Below are 23,330 nucleotides of genomic sequence, written 5' to 3'. Positions count from 1 at the left end.
GGCTAAGAGACAGACGGGGAAAGAGACAGACAGGGAAAGAGACAGACGGCAAAGAGACAGACGGCAAAGAGACAGACGGGGAAAGAGACAGCTCTGGGAAGAGACAGATGGACAAAGAGACAGACCTGGAAAGAGACAGACCTGGAAAGAGACACACGGGGAAAGAGACAGACGAGGAAAGAGACAGACGGGGAAAGAGACAGACGGGGAAAGAGACAGCCCTGGAAAGAGACAGACGAGCAAAGAGACAGATGGGCAAAGAGACAGACGGGCAAAGAGACAGACGGGCAAAGAAACAGACCGGGAAAGAGACAGACCTAGAAACAGACAGCCGGGCAAAGAGACAGCCGGGCAAAGAGACAGATGGACAAAGAGACAGACAGGCAAAGAGACAGACGGGCAAAGAGACAGAGAGAGAGAGTGAGACAGACAGATACAGAGATTGAGACAGATAGACTGATGCAAATACAGAGAGATAGAAACAGACAGACAAGGAAAGAGACAGACAGTGAGACAGACAGACAGCGACACACAGACAGAGACTGGGAGAGAGACAGAGAGACAGTTACTATCCTGGGCAACGCCCGGGTACTACAGCTAGTATATATATATCTAAGGTGCTATTGACATGATTTTCTCACCAGATGTCGGTAACGACCCATGAAATGCACATAAAGTATCAAACCATTGATACTAAAAAAACTGGTGTTATGTTCAATACTTATTTCACCCGTTGCATGATATTTTGATAACTGATTTTGAAAAGAAGCTACTAAGATGCAAAATGTCTAAACTAGACATTGTTTTATGAGTTCTATAAGGAATCATTTATCCTTCTTATGTATAAAATTTCACATTTTGCGTACAGGCCCTTTTCTTTAAGCCTCTTTGCAGACGCTGTCTGTTCTCTTGAACACTGTTGAGCCTTCACACAAGAGAATGATCTTTGGAAAGTCAGAAAAAAACTTAATGGAGATGAACAGTCAATCCAGGGGCAGAGGTCCGGAAAATGTATTCATTGCACATAAAACCAGCAAACAACCCTGCACCCAACTGTTCATCGATGCGGTTTTCTCTGCACGTTTTGTTTGCTGTTTTTTTTGTTATCACGTTAACTTTAATTAAAGATTTTATCACAGGACACTGCCGTTACTTATTACTTCACTGCCTTTAATGTTTATTATCACCTTTTTTAGCGTGCCTGCAATCATTAATTGACTCAAGGAGTGGTAACATGACCGCTTAAGGTAATTTCAGATTTTTGATTAGGTGAAATTGTTTGTCAGGAATTGTTTACGGTTTACTTCCCATGAAAAGAATCAATAGGCACGGACACTATTTGTAACTTTGGAAAAAGTTTATCAACTGAATTTTATCAATACAATTGAAAAAAAGCCTTAATTAAATTCTAAAACAATTCCTTTATTATAGATACCTTAAAATCACAAAGCTATCCCACACCGTGAGTAAATACACACAAGCAAAACAAAACACAAAATTGGACTCTATGAAGCCAGAATGAAAGACTCTTTTGCCACAGATTCACTATGGATTTTTGGTATCCTCTGTGTATAACGGGGCATATAGTCTATATGCACCCTATACCAAATCTGTCCTCAGGTTCTAGTGGTGCTCCCATTCCATGGCGGCTGTCAATCGGAAGCTGCCCCTAATCTCCCTTACTAAAATAGATTCGGGTAGATTAGATCAATAGACAATAGTTCACAATAATCACTTATCTTAAATGTATTCACGGCAGCCTCTCCACACATTGGTATAGGATCATACCCAGGCTTTCCATAGACACCATATACAAAGAGTCCAAAAACTCGACGCGTTTCCCCCCACTTATGCATTGGGGTTCATCAAGAGTTAAGGTCCAATCGCCATTCTGATGTTCAAACGCACATGTGGCAGCATATGTCCCTCGAAGACGGAGCAGGTGGCAGCCGTGAATACATTTAAGATAAGTGATTATTGTGAACTATTGTCTATTGATCTAATCTACTCAAAGCTATTTTAGTGAGGGAGATTAGGGGCAGCTTCCGAGGGATCGCCGCCTTGGAATGGGGGCACTACTTCAACCTTAGGGTGTGTGTAACGTAAGTTATATCTCCATTGATAGGTAGCGGACAGTTTTGGTATAGGGTGCATATAGATTGTCTGCCCCGTTATAGACAGGCGATACCAAAAATCAATAGTGACTCTTTGGCAAAAGAGTCTTTCATTGTGGCTTCATAGAGTCCAATTTTGTGTTTTGTTTTGCTTGTGTGTATTTACTCACGGTGTGGGATAGTTTTGTGATTTTAAGGTATCTATAATAAAGGAATTATTTTAGAATTTAATGAAGGTAGATTTGGTGTAAATATTGATATACTGCCTTGGAAAAATTACTTTTACGTCTGTATTAACAATTGAAAAAAAGAAAAGAATTGGGGCAATTAACCAAAAGCAGCAGCCAGTTCATTAAGGCACAAGTACACTTGACATAAGATAAAGCCAGGAGAGAAAACATATAGAATAAAGAGAGAAATCCTCTGTAGAAAAGCCATCTCTATGATGCACGCTGTATTGAAAGAATAGGATTTTGACCCATTTCTACATCCAGAATGTCCGAGGGGAGCAAGCTATCCTATTTCTGTAAAGTATTAATATATATATATTAGCTGATCTCCATGTTTCAAGGAAGATGGGACTAAGGCTGGTTTCACACTACGTCTTTTTAACATCCGTCAAAAACGTTTTTTTAACGGAAGTACGGATCCTGTGCAAATCCGTTTTCATGTCAATGCATTTTCAATGGACTCTCGTCCACCTGCGTTTGCGTGCGTTTGCGTCCGTTAGACGCAGGATCCGTCCTTTTGCGTTATTTTAACATGTTTCAAAAACGCAACATGTAGGTGAACGTTGCATGCTGATAGACAAGATCCTGCATTTGGACTGAGCATGCCCAGACAGTACTTTGCATGGCCGGAAACAGAGTCTCTCTCTCTCTCTCTCTCTCTCTCTCTCTCTCTCTCTCTCTCTCTCTCTCTCTCTCTCGTGCAACCAGCCCGGCTCCGCTGGCAGCAGCAGACTCGTAACCAAGATAAATATCGGGTATCCAAGGCCGATGTTTACCTTAGTTACCAGCGTCTGCAGCTGTCAGAAGCCTCCTCCCACTCTAGTTACCCTCACTCCCGATCACATGACTACAATGCCCGCCCCGACACATCCACTGCAGGATCCTGCAAAATAACATATGCGTTTGCATACGTTATTTGCTGTAAAAGCAGGATCCGTACTTCCGTTAAAAAAACGTTTTCAACGGATGTTAAAAAGACGTAGTGTGAAACCAGCCTTAGCAGTAAGTGAGCTCCCAGGTCGCCATAATATTAAATGAATGGCAGCAGTGGAGCAGGTGAATATGGCAAAATTGTTTTGAGAATTTGTATAGTCGCTAGGAGAGACATTTCGGATACCAGTCATTGTATCCAATGGTCAAGGCAGCAACAGAGTAATGAATTGCAAGGTGTCAAAACCACAAGAATTACAAGTATCAGGCATGATATCTGGGAGCTGATTCAGGTGTGTAGTTAGGAATATAATAGAGTCCAAATTTGGAGAACAAAGTATCAAATGTGATACCTGACGGTCAAGCCATGAGCGTAATTAAGGAAAGCCAAAAAGTAGAACCAGGAGAACTATAATAATAATAATAATTTATTCATTTATATAGCGCTATTAATTCCACAGCGCTTTACATACATCAGCAATACTGTCCCCACTGGGGCTCACAATCTAAGGTCCCTATCAGTATATTTTTGAATTGTGGGAGGAAACCCACGCAAACACGGGGAGAACATACAAACTCCTTGCAGATGTTGTCCTTGGTGGGATTTGAACCTGAGGTCCCCAGCGCTGCAAGACTGTAGTGCTAACCACTGAGCCACCGTGCCACCCACTAGAACTAGAAGAGAAGACAGCAGGCAAAAATTACAAAACAAACAAACTCCTTATAGTTCTCACGAAGAATCCCCTGCCACCCATCATCTTTTAATACCCACCTAGAGCCCCTGCAAAGCAAATGTGGCGCCCCTGGACTATCAGGTCTTCACAGGGTATTGCACAATCTGCCCTCCCGTGCAGTATTCACCTCCTTCTTGGTTTTGGGTCCCTAACTATATGGTGTTGCCTACATCAGCTAAACAAACACTAGATACACTCTGCACCACACCCACCAAACACACCAGTGGACGGCTTGAGTGGAATAGAGTCGCCCACCGAGGGGGTTGGAGAGGGGAGGTCAGGAGAATCAAGAGAGAGTTGAGTCTGGAAGTGAAAGAGAGAGGAGGTCAGGAGCAGGGCTCCTAGGAAACTATCTAGGTGGCAGACGGTGGTCTGGGCCTAGAGGAGCTGGACCCCCGGTCGCAGGGGATCATGGCAAGGGGGACCTCCGGGCTGGGCCAAGGCACGACGGGGTACGTGGACCCTAGGTCGGGGATTAGCTTCAGGCAATCCGACAATTTACCCGAGGAGAACAAAGTCTTCAAGAGCCGTTCCCACCCGCTCCAAAATCGGGGTACTAGCACAACGAGGGGGATAGGACTTTCCCCTCAAAACAGTCCAGAAAATCCCAAGAGTGAACCCTGAGAGCAAACTCCCACACTTAGCAATAGTGGGGAGTGGGACCCGGCAGGTTTCATACTACCGAGACAAACAGAGAAGTAAACTTAGTGCCAGGAGGAATGTCACAGATCACCAGGCAGCACCATTGGGGACGGGACCCGAACTAAGCTCCCCTCAGCGGCAGTGGTATCCAGAACTTTGGTTTATCCAGTTGTCAGTGTCAGCTTAATGGACTGAGTGAGTACGCAAACGAACGTATTGCAGCGGTGGTACTCCTAATTACCACATACCACGGGTGGCATCACGAACTCTATAACCGCCCTTGTAAATACCCCCCCTTCAATTGAGTGGCCGCACAACCCCCGGGTCTGGAGAACCTCGAGCCACCGCGGATTCAGATCCGAGCAGAGTGGCTATTGGCACGGGGGCGGCACACAATGTCCCCTAAAAACCCACCAAGAGCCTGTGCCACCCAGTGTCTCCCTCTAATCTCTAACCAAAAGCCTCATATAAGGGACTAGACAACCTCACACATAAGCAACGGATAGCATTAGAAGAACTTCGCTTCTATAAGGATATTGTTATTAAGGCGGCAGACAAGGGGGGCAACGTCGTGATCTGAGCAGTGGATAAGTATGAGAAAGAGGCAATGAGGCAACTGAGGGATAGGGAGACTTACACAAGGCTTCCTGGTAGCCCCCTTGCTGCTTACTCCAAAGAATTGGCCCGTGTCCTGGAGGCGGCGGTGGAGAAAGGTATCATAGACCAGAGGATGTGTGACGGACTCTCCAATAAGACACCTAAAATTCTGACTTTGTATTTTCTGCCTAAAATCCACAAAGATCCCGTCAATCCTCCGGGGCCTTCCGATCGTGTCCGGCATCGAGGGGTTGTGTGAACCCATTTGTAAATTGATTGATTTTTACCTTAAACCTTTGGTTGAGACACTCCCCTCGTATGTTAAGGACACGACGGACGTCCTAAACAGGATTGATGGCATCTTTGTGGAGGACGATGTATTAATCGTCACAGTCGATGTGGAGAGTCTGTACACATGCATCCGCCACGTGGATGGTCTGACAGCAGTTCTCTTTTTCCTGGGCATGGACAGTCGCTGCGGCAGGATGGGGGATTTCATTCTCGAGTTGCTCCTCTTTGCCCTTACCCACAATTTTTTTGTGTTTAATGATCAGTATTACCTTCATTGGCGCGGCACTGCGATGGGCACGGCCTGTGCGCCTTTGTACGCCAACCTCTTCCTAGGTTTCTGGGAGAGGTTGGTTTTTGGTGACGGAGGTGCGGGGGCCAGCGCCCATGTGCAGTGCTGGCTAAGGTATATCGATGATATTTTGATTTTTTGGCAGGGCACTGTGGAGCAACTCGAGGGGTTCATGAGGGAACTCAATAATAACACTTTTAACATCAAATTGACGCATAAGCATAGCAGCAGTTGCGTTGACTTCCTGGACATTAAAATCTCAGTCGGTTCTGAACGGACCGTTCAGACCGACGTCCATAGGAAGGAAACATCAGTCAATGCACTGCTGCATGCTTCCTCCGCTCATACCCCGTCCACCATCCGGGCCGTACCGACTGGCCAGTTCCTCAGGATGAAGCATATCTGCTCGTCAGACACCGCCTTTGAACAACAGTCTGCCAACCTCCGGCGCCGTTTCCAGGACCGTGGCTACAGCAATCGGGCCATCAAAAAGGGTTATCTTCGAGCCAGGAATACCCCTAGACCTCAGTTGCTCTCATACAAGTCTAAAAGTGGTCCTCCAGAGCCTGAATTGCGTTTCATTGGCACTTTCAACCACGAATGGAGTACTGTGAGAGGGATACTGAGTAAGCACTGGCCAGTGCTTCTCTCTGATCCCGTGCTCTCGGACTTCCTCCCACAGACTCCATTGGTTGCAGCACGTCGTGCCAAAAATTTGCAGGACATCCTGGTGGCTAGCCACTATGTCCCCACTGCCCGTAATCCGTTTGGTTCTAGGGGTCCAATTGTGGGCTGCCATAAGTGTGGCCACTGTATGGCTTGTAGAAATGTGGTCCGCAGTACGACGTTTTTCTTGTCTGGCGGGGCCCAGACCTTTCAAATTAGAAAATACATCACGTGTGGTTCCACACACGTGGTGTACTTTGCTGTGTGTCCATGCTCCTTGATCTATGTGGGGCTCACCTCCCGTGAGCTTCGCATTAGGGTCAGGGAGCATGTCCGTGACATCGAGGCAGCCAAATCAATTACGGATGTCACGTTACTCAAAACACTGCCTCGACACTTTAAGATCCACCATAACTGTAATTCTGCATTATTGGAGGTGCTGGGCATTGATATGGTGAACAGCGGGTCCAGGGGTGGTAACCTTAAAAAGATACTTGCCCAACGTGAGGCACGTTGGATCCACCGCCTGGACACTCTGGTCCCAAAGGGACTCAACGAAACAATGAGTTTTGCCCCGTTCCTCTGACATGCAGGCTTTTACCCCTCATCATCACCGGACTGATTTTATTTCCTTAGGGTTTGTGTGTTTATAGTTTTACTGTTTTTATTTGTTTTTACTCTTGTTGTGCCTTCCCCCTTTTTCTCTCCTATATGCCATGCTCTACCTTGTTAGCACAAACATCTTTTGCGCTCAGTCATAGTAATCCTCTTGTTTTTTATGTATACTTTCTAGTATTCTACTTTTGGACTGTGACCCTTCTCCCCTCCCGTTATTCCTTTGAGATTGGACTTTCATCACTATGAGAATATTGTACCTGATGATAATCAAAGTATATGAGAAAACCGGACTCATCATTTATATTTACTCTCATTGTCTTTTCCTTTCATCTTACGAATAATTACGGTCCTTTGTTTACATAGTCACACATCTCTGTACACGCAGCACGTCCGCTTCCTCCTGCTGTCGGCGTGCTCGCTGTCGCTATGGTTGCCGCGCTCTCGCGGGAGCGGGATGACGCGTCCCCGCTCTCGCGCGTGCACGGTGTTGCTCGACGGCTGGCCCGCCTCCATCGGGACGTCGCTGACGTGTGTGCGCATCATTTGAGGATGTGACGCATGAGGAAGTAAGTGTGTGCCTCATAATATAAACCCCTAGGCTATAACGAGCATGGCGCTGCCTTCTCCCTCCCTGAGGAAGCCGAACTTGAGCACGGGGCTCAAATAGGCGAAACGTACGTTGGTGTGGTATGGGGGAGCCTCTTTTCTGCATATCCAGGATCATGCACTGGCCACTTTAAGATGCACTGGCCACTTTACTTTGTTTATGCTGCCCTATTTAAATGACTGGACCAGATTTCATTTATGTCTTGGGGGTGTCTCAGCGGACTATTTCATATGTAATTATGCACATGCACTTTATATGTATTGTCCTTCCAACTTTTGCTCTGACATTCCCCCGTACGCTTCATTTATGATATCGGTCATTTTTTCTACACCATTCAATTTGGCGGTCCTGCTTATGCCTCTTCACATCCCTTTGTGTGTTTTTTACCTTTTTTGCTGTTTGCACAAATATGTCTGTAATAATAAAATGTTATTCACTTTTTGGCACTTTTTGACTCTTGTTCTCCTATTTTACATGCCAATCTGAGTTTGTGCAATGGTCTCAGTGACCAATCTGGGCTAGATTTTGCCCAGCATGACTTTGCATACTGTTGTATGGGGGTCCCTATGTTTAAAAGGTAGGGTATTGGCCTAGTGTAAAACAAAAATTGTGTGCCGAGGTATACAGTTGAAACCAGAAGTTTACATGCACTATCCAAAAAGTCACATATGCATGTTTTTCTCACTCATCGGACAAGAAATCAGACAATTTAGGATTACAAAAATTATTTATATTTGCCAGAATAATGAGAGAGAATGTTTTAAGGCATTTTTTTTACTGATCACACTGAATCATCTGTGCTAGAGAAGCTTGACTCTCGGATCTGCTCACCATGGAAGACGGGAGAAAGGGTGATTAAAGCCTTGGTATCTGGAGACTGTTCCACTGGGCTTTAGGAGTGCTAGTTCTGAGGTAATTAGGATCCACTGTATGGGAAACTGATATCTAATGTACCCATTGACTGTTTCTGCTAATTAAGCTTCCTGAAGAACCCCCGTATGTTTTAAGATGAGGGGGAAACGCGTCGAGGCAGAAGATTATAAGGATATCGAAGTCAAGAGAAAAGGTTCCGCATTAAGTGGGTTGGTTTGAGGATAGTTGGAGCTGCTCTCAGATCTCTAACCCTACTAACCTTTTACTAATAAGCAGACGTTCCCAAGCATATATGTATTAGATACAAGATAACATAGCACCAAAATGTCCTTATGCATGAGGCAATTGGAACAATTTACTGATATAAAGGTATATTACTAACCTTTACTATTTTAGGGTTGTGGATCTCTGTAATTATTAGAACATCCTGCATTTATGTACTAATGTATTGAGGAATTATATGAATTATTGCATCTGGGAAGGGGACATAATAATGTTATCAATGTATAATTGTTCCTATTTATGTGTACATGTATTCCCAAAAAATGCATATGATTATTGATTAGATCTGTAGGTGTCTATGATCTCTGTCCTTATATCTTTAATCTCTTTATATATACCTTTATTCTCTCCTTCCTGTCTTTACCTCATGTGCTCTAATTGGTTTAGATTATTGGACTATAGGAGAAATTAAGGTTGGTGGGTAGGCTTAGCCTGCCTTGGCAGGGGTGCCATATTCATTCAGAGGATCTTATGCAAATAGGTAGATAAATAATGAGACATTAAGCAAAGGGAGAAAAAAGGAACAGCACTCACCGGTAATTGCTGTGAAGTATTCAGGTTTATTTCATGGTCGGAGGATACGACCATGAAATAAAGACCCGTCGAAGCCCCACCTACAGGGGCGAAACGGCCGTAGTCTTTTTGTGCTAACCATCCTCATTCCCTCCCTGTAACGCCGAAGCATGTATCCTCCGACCATCAAATAAACCTGAATACTTCACAGCAATTACCGGTGAGTGCTGTTCCTTTTTTCTCCCTTTGCTTAATGTTTCATGCTCTGATGCTTTTGGAACAAGCACCCCGTAGCTGTATTCAACATAGTCCGACCTGGAAGTTTTCTCTTGTCACAGCAGAGATCAATAGCACCGCGTGTGCTTTCTGCAACTAGCCGCTGGTTGTTTGATGTGGACAGTCCTCAGTGGAAGTAGTGCCCCGCAAATCCTTCTTGTTATTACTAGATAAATAATGAGAGAGAGTCCTATAAGTAATATAATTACGGTACATCAGGTTAATTGTAAAGGTTGACAATTGGTGTGATAATACGAGTTAGGCTATGTGCGCACACTGCGTTTTTTTGACGCTGCGTTTTTGTGCGTTTTTGGCCGCTAAAAACGCACAAAAATGCACCTGCGTCGAAAAAACGCGGCAAAAAACGCACGCGTTTTGCCGCGATTTGGTGCGGTTTTTTGCTGCGTTTTGCTGCGTTTTTGCTCACTGCGTCCTTATGCGTTTTTTATCAGTGAACAAAAAAAAAAGATCTGATGTCATTTCCTTCTTCAATGTGTTCTTCATTCTCCACTAGTGTATGCAGAAGAGCAGACAGCTGCAGAACTACAAGGCTCAGCATACTCCATCCAATAGTGTATGCAGGAGAGCAGACAGCAGCTGCAGAACTACAAGGCTCAGCATGCTCCATCCAGGACTGTATGCTTGAGGGAGAGTCAGGGGGAGCAGACCTACAAGGCTCAGCATCCTCCATCCAATAGTGTATGCAGGAGAGCAGACAGCAGCTGTCGAACTACAAGGCTCAGCATCCTCCTTCTAGGACTGTATGCAGGATTTCTTTGCCCCCCCAAACAAAAAAAATGACGTGGGCTTCGCCATATTTTTGTATGCTAGCCGGGTACAGCAGGCAGGTACGGGCTGCCCCCAACCCCCAGCTGCCTATTTGTACCCGGCTGGGAACCAAAAATATAGGGAAGCCCTTTTTTTTAATTATTTCATGAATTTCATGAAACAATTTTAAAAAAAAATGACGTGAGCTTCGCCCAATTTTTGAGTCCAGCCGGGTACAACTAGGCAGCTGGGGATTGGAATCCACAGTGCAGGGTGCCCATGCTTTCTGGGCACCCCCGCTGTGAATTGCAGTCCCGCAGCCACCCCAGAAAATGGCGCTTTCATAGAAGCGCCATCTTCTGATGCTGTATCCAACTCTTCCAGCTGCCCTGATGCCGGGTGGCTCGCCGGGTAATAATGGGGTTAGGGCTAGCTGTATAGCTGGCCCTAAGCCCGAAATTCATGGTGTCACGCCAATATTAGACATGGCCACCATGAATTTCTAGTAAAGATAAAAAAAAAACACAACACACAGAAAAATATTTTTATTAGAAATAAAACACAACATAATTAGTGACTCCATCTTTATTGAAATAAAGAACCCCCCCTCCGCAGTAATCCTGGGTCAGGGTCCCGCGCCGTCCAATCCGGATCCAATATCATCTGATCGGTTTGCTGGAAGGCAAAGCGATCAGATGATGTGTCAGGATCAAGTGCCTGAATCACATCACACATCAGCTGATTGTATAAAAGCCGATTATACAATCAGCTGATGCATCGGTGCAAAAAAAAAATAAATAAATAAATGATACTCACTTATGTGCTGATTACCGGCAGCTCCTGCAGCGATGGGGTGGGAGTCTGATCCCGTCCGATCGCTGCAGCAGCTGCCGGTAATCAGGGATGAAGTCTCCTGACGCATCCGCTGATACCGGCCGGGCGCCCGCGTCACCGCGATACTTACGATCACCTGATGCGTCAGGTGACTGCATCAGGTGATCCATCGCCAGGTCCTGCATCCATCGGAGGTTTCCCGGCCATCTGCACACAGCCGGAGCGGGGGTGGCGATACCGTGAGAGGAGATGGGAGCGGGCATGGCACCGGGAGTCTGCAGACAGGTGAGTATAACTTTTTTTTTTTTTTCTACTGTTAACTTTTGTTTTCGCAGCCGCTTCCACCTCCCGCCCAGACATGGCGCCGCACGGCAGCAGACATGCACAGGACGGGAGGTGGACGCGACGGTGACGGTACCAGGAGGATTCACACTTCTGTATATACTGACAGAAGGAATCCTCTTCCTGTACACGTCACTTTACTACCCACCTCCTGCGTTTATAGCTGCGTTTTTGGTCTTAGAAACGCACCAAAACGCAGCTATTTGCGTTTCTCATTGCGTCTTTCAACATCCCATTGAACTCAATGGATGAAAAGCGCAGTGAAAAACGCGGGAATAATTGACATGCTGCGTTTTTGTGGCCCCACAAAAACGCAGCTGAAAAAAAACAGATGTGTGCGGACAGCAAAAATGAAAACTCATAGACTTTGCTGGGGAAGCAAAGTCCTGCAGTTTTGAGGCCAAAAACGCACCAGAAAAACGCGCAAAAACGCCGCGAAAAACGCACTGTGCGCACATAGCCTTAGTGTATTTTGTGGGGGGGGGGGTTGGGGTAAAAATTATAATTAATTTTTGAATAAAGTATATCATTTCACAATTGGCATTTTTGCTTATATTTAATATTGAACAGAAGGAGCCCCTGTATATATACCAATTGTGATATTTAATTTTTTACTTTCTGCAAAGTGAAACCTTCACGTACACGAAGAGTACAATGCCTTTTAACAATATGGGACAGCCCATATGATTATGTCATGGCTTTGGGAGCTTCTGATTATTGACAACATCTGAGTTAATTAAAGACACACCTGTGGATGTATTATAATGCACACCTGAAACACACTGCTTCTTTGCGTAGCATCATGAGAAAGTCAAAAGAAATCAGCCAAGATCTCAGGGAGAGAATTGTGGACTTTCACAAGTTTGGTTCATCCTTGGGTACAATTTCCAGATACCTGAAGGTGCCTCATTCATCTGTACAAACAATTATATGCACGTAAGAACAAGATGGGAATGTCCAGCCATCATACCGCTCAAGAAGGAGATGGGTGCTGTCTACCAGAGATCAATGTGCTTTGGTCAGACATGTGCATATCAACCCAATAAGAAAAGCAAAAATCCTTGTGAAGATGCTGTCGAAAGCTGGTAAGATTGTGTCATTATCCACAGTGAAATGAGTACTGTATCAACATGGGCTGAAAGGGCCAGGAAGAAGCCATTACTCAAAAAGAAAAAGAAAAAAGCCAGATTAGTGTTTGCAAATGCACACAAAAACAAAGACCTGAATTTTGGAGACATAACATGACCTGTGGTCTGACAAAAGTAAAACTGAACCATAATGACCATCGCTACATTTGGAGGAAACAGGGAGAAGCTTTGAAGCCTAAAAAAAACATCCCAACTGTGAAACATGGGGGTGGCAGCGGCATCATGTTGTGATGTTGTTTTACTGCGGGAGGGACTGGTGTACTTCACAAAATAGATGGCATCATGAGGAAAAAAGACTATGTGGCAATACTGAAGCAACATCTCAAAACACCAGCCAAGAACTTAAAGCTTGGGCTGAAATGGGACTTCCAAATGGACAATTGTAGTGACCCAGAGTAGACACTACTAGAATGTCCCCTGATGGACCATGTGTTTTTCTATAATGTTGGACATTATCTGTGCATTCTGAAGTCTTTCTAATCCTACACAGGAAGTGAAGCAGCAATTCTGTCAGGAGGAATGGGCCCAAATTCCTACCAACTATTGTGAAAACCTTGTGGATGGAGATCCAAAACATTTCACCCAAGTCACCCAGTTTAAGGGCAATGGTACCAAATACTAATAAAATGTATGTAAACTTTTGACTTTGTAGACAGTAATAAAAATGTCTTAGAACATTCTCCCTCTTTTTCATTATCCTGGCATTTGGCAAATATAAATAATTTACATTCCTAATTTACCTAAAACAGGAAAGGTTTATTCTGATTTCATGTCAGATAGTGAGAAAAACCTGCAGATGTGTCTTTTTAGATAGTGGATGTAAACTTCTGGTTTCAACTGTACATCTATCATATACATGAGCACTAAAGATCATTTGCTTTCTGAAGGCAAAAAATAAGGAAATGTGACAAGAGTTTGATGGAGAGAACTTGACACTGATTTAGTGATCTCTAAATACTGTAAATATATTTAAATGAACTTTGAGAAAACCGCAAAGCTGTGAATGATGACAGTAATATTAATCATCACCATCAGTCTATGAGGGTACAGCTTGAGTTCAAGTCATGTTAATCCAAATTTTTTTTAAGAGAAATAATAAAAACTTGTGTTATATGTGTGTGTGTGAATATATTTCAAATCTCTATTCTCCTTTACACACTATTACCTTGTTTTATCAGTTTTCATGAGCTTTCTGGTGTTAGGCTGTGTCCGCACTTTGCGTCGTCGTAGTTGCAGTTCTAAATGCATCCTTTGGCAGAAATTGCTTTTGCCAAAGTTGCTTTTGACCATCAAAACGTAATAAATACGCGTGCATTTTTAGCGCTTTTTACATGCTTTTTCCATTGCTTAAAGACAGATGCGTTTTGATTACAAAGACACTACTAAATAAAGTTTTACCATACAAACACTATGAAAAAAGGGAAAAAAATGAAAACAAATATAATTAAGAAAATAGTTATATTTAATATAATATAATAATATAATATAATTATATAATAATATAATATAATTATATAATATATAATAATATAATAATATATAATATATATAATATATATATAATATATAATATAATATATAATATATATATATATATAATATATATATATAATGTTATATATTATATATTATATATATATATTATATATTATAATAATATATTATATATTATAATAATATATTATATATATTATATATATATTATATTCTATAATATATATTATAATAATATAATATATAATAATTTAATATAATTTAGCGGTTTTATAATATATATGACTAAAATATCAATAAAAAAATGAAAACAAATATAATTACGAAAATAGTTATATTTAATATAATATAATAATATATATAATAATATAATAATATATAATATATAATATATATATAATATAATAATAATATAATATATATATTATATATATAATATATATACATAATATATAAAATAATAATAATATAATATATAATAATTTAATATAATTATAGCGGTTTTATATTATATATGACTAAAATATCAATAAATTAATATTTTTCATTAATTTAATTGTCGGACTATGTGTGTGTAAAGGGACATATCATTCCATTATTTTGATATTTCTTGCTTTTTGCAACTTCTCATTGACTTCAATGTTAGCAAAACGCAGCCCAAATGGCAAAAACAATTGACATGCTGCTTCTTGAACGCAGAGTTTTTGCCCAAAATTATGCAAATTAAACGCAGCGTTTTGAACAGCAAAGTGCGCACAAGAAATCCACTTTTCCATAGACCTTGCTTGAAAATCAAAACACATGCCTTTTGGCATGAAAATGCTGCAGTTTAAAACGCTGCTGAAAAGCAGCTGAAACGCAAAGTGCGGACACAGCCTTATACTATATTAAATGAAAAAAAAATTGTGCAACTCATATCTGCTCCAAAAATTGCAAATGCTAGCGTTTTAAAGCTAGTCCCAGTCAACTCTATACATGTAAGAGTTCCATTCTGATACCTATTGGTATTGAATTATTGCTATTTCAATACAATCCCAGTCAACTCTGCTACAACTCTAGCCAAGAGGAAGTTTGGCCCTGCAATAGCAACAATTTCATCATAAGGCTATGTGTGCACACTGCATCTTTATGGTCCCAAAAAAAGCACCCTCGGCATACATTTTTTGCCGCATTTTACTGCGTTTTTTACCGTGTTTTCCAGCTGGCAAAAATGCAGAAAGAATTGACATGCTGCATCTTTGTGGTCACCACAAAGACGCAGCCAAAAAAAAGCTGCACTGTGCGGACAGAAAAACTGAAATCTCATGGACTTTGCTGGGGAAAGAAATGCATGCAGTTTTGGGACCAAAACTGCACCCAAAAAATGTGCAAAATTGCCGCAAAAAATGCACAAGACCTTATTTACACCAGAAAAGGGGTGTCAATTTTGTCAGAAATATTCTTAGGCTATATTCACACAGGACGTTTTTGCAGCATTTTTTTCCTGACCTTGTGGCAGGAGGTCTCCTAGGAGTCATCTCCGGTTTTGGTGCGGTTTTTGTGGTGTTTTTGGTTGCGTTTTTACAGTGTTTTTTTCTCTGATGTAAAGACCTGCAAGGGTTCAAGAGTACCTGAGTGCTGGGCCGGGCTGGTATTGATCTGGATCCGGCACTTGGGTAGTAAAAAAAAAAAAAGGTAGAGAGGAAAAAAAATTTAAAGCAAGCGCGCTATACTTACCAGTTTCCAGTAGATGCTAGAGTGTATGGGCTCCATCTAGGTATGACGTCATTCCACAGGCCCCTATCACATGGAAGGTAGGGGGGCGAAGCATGATTGTAATGGAAGGGAGAAAACATCGCCAAGATCACTAACCCAGCTGGTCACGCCCACTAACCTGGAAAAAGCCCATACATTCTAGGATCATCCGTACCTGCTCCTGCGGCCCCTCCTACTTCTGGTGCCGCTCATTAGCCTCATGCATATTCCTTTATTTGAAATAAAATAAAAAAAGCCCCCTCTTTCACAACTTTATTAACCCCATAATCACACCTACAGGTTCAACGTAGTCCACACAAGGTCCCATAGCGATTCAGTGCTGCTACATCTGAAGATCACAGTGAGCAGCCATAGAACAGGACTGCCCGCTGTGACGTCCAGAGAATTAATGAGCCGCACAATCAGCGGTCACTTCACTCAGGTGATTTCCGGTCACAGCTGGCGATACCTGTGACCGTAAATAGCCTGAGTGAGGTCACCGCTGATTGTGCGGCTCACTCTTCTCTCTACACTAGACCCGCAGACCAGGTCTGTGATTGCTTGTAAGTCAGATACTGGGGGCACATCTGACTGCAACCAATCAAAGATGAAAGCAGGGAATATGGAATGAGCGGGGAAGTGGAGGAGCCGTGGGAGCGTTCAGCCATGCCGGTGATTAGGTAAATATACCGAGCCTGCTCCAATCCCCCTATCCCCACCACCATTTAAATGTTGGCCAGATACCCTGGATCAATTCCGAGCCTATCCAGGTTTTTTATTAACCCGGATAGACCCGCCAATCCAGGGTGCCTGCGAGTCGACCTGTCACTAGGGTGAAAACCGTAGCAAAGGCGCTGAAAAGAATTGACATGCTCATTCTTTTCAAAACGCAGCAAAATCGGAGGTATTTCACAAAACTGTGAGGAAAAATCCTAACGTGTTTGTGTGTGTGCATGAGATTTCAGAAATCTCATGGACTTTGCTGGGACTGTAAAAAGGAGCATTTTATTAGCATGTATTTGCATAAAACCAAGGCAAATCTGCAGCTAAAAAACACTGCAAAAATGCCGCAAAAACTCCCAGTGTGAACATAGCCTTACTTTAGTTCCAACTGGAGCACATTTCTTGTTGTAGCATGCAGCAGCTGAAAGTTGCACTGAATTCATTAAGAGCCATCATACACCTCTTAATGAATTTTGTGCATCTCCGACGGCTAAGAGGTACTTGCTTTCCACATCTTGGGACGCTATTGTAAAATTGTGGATTCTGGGTGTGTATGTAGTTTTGTTATTACCATGGACAGTGAACACCTTCACCTTTGGGCCTGCCACACTCCATCCGGCATCCAAGCCCTTTGTTTCAATGATGAAGAAAGAAGAAATCAGACAAGTTGGTAATAACAAAGTTTTCTTTACTTCACAATAAGCTCAGGTACAAAGGGCAGCAGTCATTGTACATCAAGGACACTTCTGTATCATACAGAGGCACGTTCATCATGGTTACAGGCGATGGTACTTGTGAATAGTATACCGGCAGTACAGATAAGGTGAACCTCCATCTTCCCGCTATGGGGCCATACAGGTCAATGTGTTACGCTGTGTAACATGCACCTGTGTCGCCCTGGGCAAGCCAGGGGAGACAGGTCACACACCACCACACCCTACATCCCAGTTAGGAACACCAAAGCTAACCAAAAATCCTTGTTGCCTTCCTCCAGAGGCGGATGTTCACACCAGGGGGTGGGCCAGGCGGTTGGCTCCGCCCACCGAGGAGGACACAGCTCTGGAGGCGGGAGAAACCAGGCAGATAAGCTAGGGAAGGGAAGGAGTAAACAGCTAAGATGAGTTAAGGAAGTGAAAGTAGAAGTGAAGTAACGTGGTAAAGGAGGAAAGTAAGAGTGGTGACAGAGAGAAAGCCTGAAGTAGTCCAGCTGTGTGCAGGACAGGTCAGCAAGGTCAGCAACGGCGGTGACTGTCTGGAGGGGGACCGTTTGGAAGTTCCTGGAGCAGTGTTCCGAAGGACAGTCAGCACCAGGGCAGGGGCCTCTCGGACCCCGGCAAGGCTTGGAGTCGCCGTGATTTGCCAAATCCATCAGTGAAGGGGACGTAGATCCCCCAACAGCCAAGTCCCGATTGAAGGCAACAGCCCAACCAGTGTAAGAGAGACACCGCCACCGCCAAGGCACCAGTTTCTCAGGGCCAGCGCCTGCGGGCAAAGAGTAGAGCTCCTCCGGTCCAGCTTGAAGCCGGGGAGCGGGTTACCGGTGGGAACCCATCGCTACCAACAAGTAAACAAAGGTGCAAGGAAGAGGGACATCACCGTCACCTACTGGGAGAGCAAGTGCAGCCGTCCGTGGGAACCGTCTTTCCAGCTGTGTGGTTTACCGTAAAACTGTGTCAACGTCTCAGGCTGAGTGAGTACCACAGTGCCGCAAGGCACAGCGCTGCCCCCGCGTCCCTGCGCCCACCAGGCCCTGCACCTCCCAAACCATCACCGGGCCCCGGGATCATCAACCCCTACCCACGGAGGGGCAACACAACACCTGGCTGCTCCGCATCACCATCCCCGGGATCCCCATATTGAGCAGCGGTGGTGAAATCACCACAACCGTGGGTGGCGTCACGGACAATAAACAATTCCCACACCCAACAAACCCCTTTCACTCACGGGCGAGGAGCGCCGCTCGAGAAACCCCCGGGATCCGGCCCACCGCTCGAGCCACCACTGAGCAGCAGCCGCCGGACCCGAGCAGAAGGGGGTGAGCGTAGTGTGCTGACACCCTCCTCCCCGCCCGCGACAACTTGGCGTCACGAACAGGATCTTACCGCTCTGCCGTCTGGTAGAGGTGCGCCTTGTTACCGCCGGAGGTATCCGGCAGAAAAATTTCAGAAGCCGCCATCTTTGGCGCGAAAAGTTCCCGCTCGAGCGTCTTCTCGAGTAGTAGAGGCGCGAAGGCCAAAACCCCGCCCCGAGAGAGGAGGGGCCGAAAAGAGCTAAGGGGGATGCGAAGGCGGCTGGACGCATGTAGTTGCAGCTATAAAAGCAGGGACGCCAGGACTCTGCAGACATACCGTTCCTGGAAGAAGAAGCCATCATGTGGATGCCGTCCCGCGACACCGTAGCCCCCGCGCCTGGAACCGCGGCGTGGGTGGAAATCCGAACCGCGCAGCTCTACCAAAGGCTGCAGGTCAGGATGCAGCTCCTCATGGAGGAGTGGGAGACCGACATGGCGGACGTCATAGCCACCGTGCGGAGACGCGAGGGGGAAGCGGAGAAAGGGAGGGTGAGTGACCCACGTCCCGATGCCCTGGAAGGGCCAGTCATCGCGGCTGCGGGGCCCGGTCCAAGCCCTCTCCCCCCGTTGCCTCCCTCGCCACCCGTCTCGGGGGCCGTGACCCCGCCACTAGGCCTGCTACCACCGCAACCGGTAGCAATATCCAGCGTCCCTGCCCAGGCGGACCGACCTGTAGCCGGAGCCCGCAGTAAACCGGAGGTGTTACCGTGGAAGATTCCAAAGGTTGAACCGGAGGCATCCCCTGAAAAATCCCCCGAGCCGGAGCCGATGACCCGCTCCGAGCCGAAGGCCCAGCAGCGGAAAGCCCCTATGCCCATCCCCCACACCTCGGCTGAGGTAGCGCCGGGTTGTTGCTGCAAGGCAGCGCCCAAGGCCAAGACACCGCGGGACATGCCGCCCAGATTCCTGACAGTGGGCAACGTCCAGGATGTCCCGCGGGGCCCGACCCGTGCGCCGGCGCTGGCAGCAGCGCCGTATTGGGATAGGGAGCCGGTACCGCTGGGCCTGGAGATCGCCGAGAGGGAACGAAAGAAGGCCGAGCTGGTGGCCTGAGCTATCAAAGAAAAAGAGAATCTCCGACAGGCCCCGTTCCGTGTCCGGGGTCCGTTGTACGAGGGGCAGGTGAGGCGGTTTGATGTCCGCCGGGGCTACGGGTTCATCTACGAGCCGGGCCTGGAGGCCGAAGTGTTTGTAGCCCGGCGGGATGTGAATGGCCACCTGCCTGAGGAGCATCCCGGCCGCAACCTAATGCCGGGAGACATCGTGCAATACACCCGGCACTGTGGGGAGCGGGGGTGGTTCGCGCTGGACGCTAAGTTAAGGGGCAGCCAAGAGTCCCGAGTGAGCGCCGCGCCCCCTCCCTTGGAAGGAGCGCCTGAGCCTGAAAGTCCGGAGTAGGGCAGTAGATGCCCGTTGCACCGTCCCCGTTGGGACCGAAGTCTGTGTGAAGTGTTGTTGTTTGAAAAAGTTTACAGAAAATGATAAGAAAAATGATTACCGTGTACTTCACCTGATTGTCTGCTTGATTTGCAACCGGCTGGAGCCGGCAAAGTTGTCCCAGTGGGGACCGTTTAAAAGTTTGCATGGAGGACTTTCCATGGACAAGCCCGTGAACTTGCAGGGCAACCACAAACGTTAGTGGCTTGTAAATATGTTGTTTACCGTTACCGTTTTCCGCAATGCCGCCTCCGGAGAGGCAGGTTGGAGGGAGGGCCCTGAGCAGAGCAGGCTGGGGCCCAGCCACCAAAGGAACCGGTGGCTACCCTCTGGAGGGAAGGACAGATCCCGCTCGGGTACCGTGTGCTGGACTGTGGGTCAAGGGGTGCTGCTTGGGCTTTAGGGGCAGCATCAGGGCCAGGTTGCTTGGGTGGGAGAGAGCGGAAACCGTAACCGTAAACCGTTATGCAATGTTTAAGAAAAGTGCCTCCCGTTAAGGGAAGATTTATTAAAAATGTACATATGTCATTATTTTACCATGTTATCTTTTACAGAAAAATAAATCCGGTGTTGGACGGCAGCCCGCTGACGGTCTGCATTTTGCTAAGGGGGAATGTGTCGCCCTGGGCAAGCCAGGGGACACAGGTCACACACCACCACACCCTACATCCCAGTTAGGAACACCAAAGCTAACCAAAAATCCTTGTTGCCTTCCTCCAGAGGCTGATGTTCACACCAGGGGGTGGGCCAGGCGGTTGGCTCCGCCCACCGAGGAGGACACAGCTCTGGAGGCGGGAGAAACCAGGCAGATAAGCTAGGGAAGGGAAGGAGTAAACAGCTAAGATGAGTTAAGGAAGTGAAAGTAGAAGTGAAGTAACGTGGTAAAGGAGGAAAGCAAGAGTGGTGACAGAGAGAAAGCCTGAAGTAGTCCAGCTGTGTGCAGGACAGGTCAGCAAGGTCAGCAACGGCGGTGACTGTCTGGAGGGGGACCGTTTGGAAGTTCCTGGAAGGACCGCGGACGGGTAGTGGCCCGGCGATCTGGAGCAGTGTTCCGAAGGACAGTCAGCACCAGGGCAGGGGCCTCTCGGACCCCGGCAAGGCTTGGAGTCGCCGTGATTTGCCAAATCCGTCAGTGAAGGGGACGTAGATCCCCCAACAGCCAAGTCCCGATTGAAGGCAACAGCCCAACCAGTGTAAGAGAGACACCGCCACCGCCAAGGCACCAGTTTCTCAGGGCCAGCGCCTGCGGGCAAAGAGTAGAGCTCCTCCGGTCCAGCTTGAAGCCGGGGAGCGGGTTACCGGTGGGAACCCATCGCTACCAACAAGTAAACAAAGGTGCAAGGAAGAGGGACATCACCGTCACCTACTGGGAGAGCAAGTGCAGCCGTCCGTGGGAACCGTCTTTCCAGCCGTGTGGTTTACCGTAAAACTGTGTCAACGTCTCAGGCTGAGTGAGTACCACAGTGCCGCAAGGCACAGCGCTGCCCCCGCGTCCCTGCGCCCACCAGGCCCTGCACCTCCCAAACCATCACCGGGCCCCGGGATCATCAACTCCTACCCACGGAGGGGCAACACAACACCTGGCTGCTCCGCATCACCATCCCCGGGATCCCCATATTGAGCAGCGGTGGTGAAATCACCACAACCGTGGGTGGCGTCACGGACAATAAACAATTCCCACACCCAACAAACCCCTTTCACTCACGGGCGAGGAGCGCCGCTCGAGAAACCCCCGGGATCCGGCCCACCGCTCGAGCCACCACTGAGCAGCAGCCGCCGGACCCGAGCAGAAGGGGGTGAGCGTAGTGTGCTGACACCCTCCTCCCCGCCCGCGACACACCCAGACTACTGACTGTGATCCCTGCCAAGGGCATATTGACCAGAGTCTCAGATGCACAGTAGATGAAGTCTCCTTTCTCTAGTATTTTCTCCACATACTTGGCTGATTACCTTTTCTCATAAAGTCTTTGCTGCTTAGCATCATACTCTGGACGCTATTGTCATAAAAGGAATAGGTCACCAGGTTCTTGCTACTTCATCTGGGAGCAGCATAATATATGAAAAAAAGTCCCTGATTACAATGATGTATCTCTTAGTGTACTAGGTGCAGCAGTTGTGACACAGTCAGATTTCTGAGATGTAGCAGGGCTCAGAAAGCTAACCCTGCCTACAACACAGCTCTCTGAATACTTTGCCTATAGGCAGTGAACTGTTTATTAGAGGAGGGGCCATGGTCTGCCTAGCAGGCGTATGACCTGTACAGCAGGCAGGCATAATCTCTTGGTGATAAAAAAGTAACAATAGCACACACCTTACAAATAACATATCACTGAAATCTGTGTCTCAGCCACTATATCCTACTGACTTCAAGTTACATAGCAAAAACCTGCTGACAGGTTCTCTTTAACATGTGCTGCTAAGAATTGCATCCAGTGTATAAACCGCTAATACATTAGTTGAGATTTCAACTTCTCAGTTTTTTGGCTATTTAGAATTTTCATACAGGACCTAGAGGAAAAGAAATATGGACTTGTAGCGTTTTTGAGCTGCGTCCAAATGCTGCAAATTGCTGGATCCTGACTATACTGCACGCAAACGTATGTGAACGCTGGCATGCTGATAGACAGGATCCTGCTTGCTCTACTGAGCATGCTCAGAAACCAGCCTGGTGTGATCAGTCCCTCTCTCCCCCTCCCTCTCTCCCCCTCCCTCTTTCCCCCGCCTGAGTAGCTGCGGAGGCTCGTAACCAAGGTAAACATCGGGTAACTTGCTTGGATACCCGGTGTTTACCTTGGTTATGTGTGCAGGGAGCCCGGCTCCTAGTAGCTGCAGACGCTCGTAACCAAGGTAAATATCGGGTATCCAAGCCAGTTACCCGATGTTTACCTTGGTTACGAGCCTCGGCAGCTGTCAGACGCCGGCTCCCAGTCTCACTTTCAGTTCCCCTCACTCCCGATCACATGACTCCAATGCCCGCCCATAACTTCAAGTGACAGGATCCTGCAAAATAACACATGCGGTTGCATGCATTTTTCTCTGCAAAAACAGGATCTGCTTTTGCAGCAAAAAAACGTTCATGACGCATGCTAAAAAAACATAGTGTGAGAGCAGCCTAAG

The sequence above is a fragment of the Anomaloglossus baeobatrachus genome, chromosome 6 (genome assembly GCF_048569485.1).
Source record: "Anomaloglossus baeobatrachus isolate aAnoBae1 chromosome 6, aAnoBae1.hap1, whole genome shotgun sequence".
Classification (NCBI taxonomy): domain Eukaryota; kingdom Metazoa; phylum Chordata; class Amphibia; order Anura; family Aromobatidae; genus Anomaloglossus; species Anomaloglossus baeobatrachus.
Note: the sequence above shows the minus strand (reverse complement) of the source record.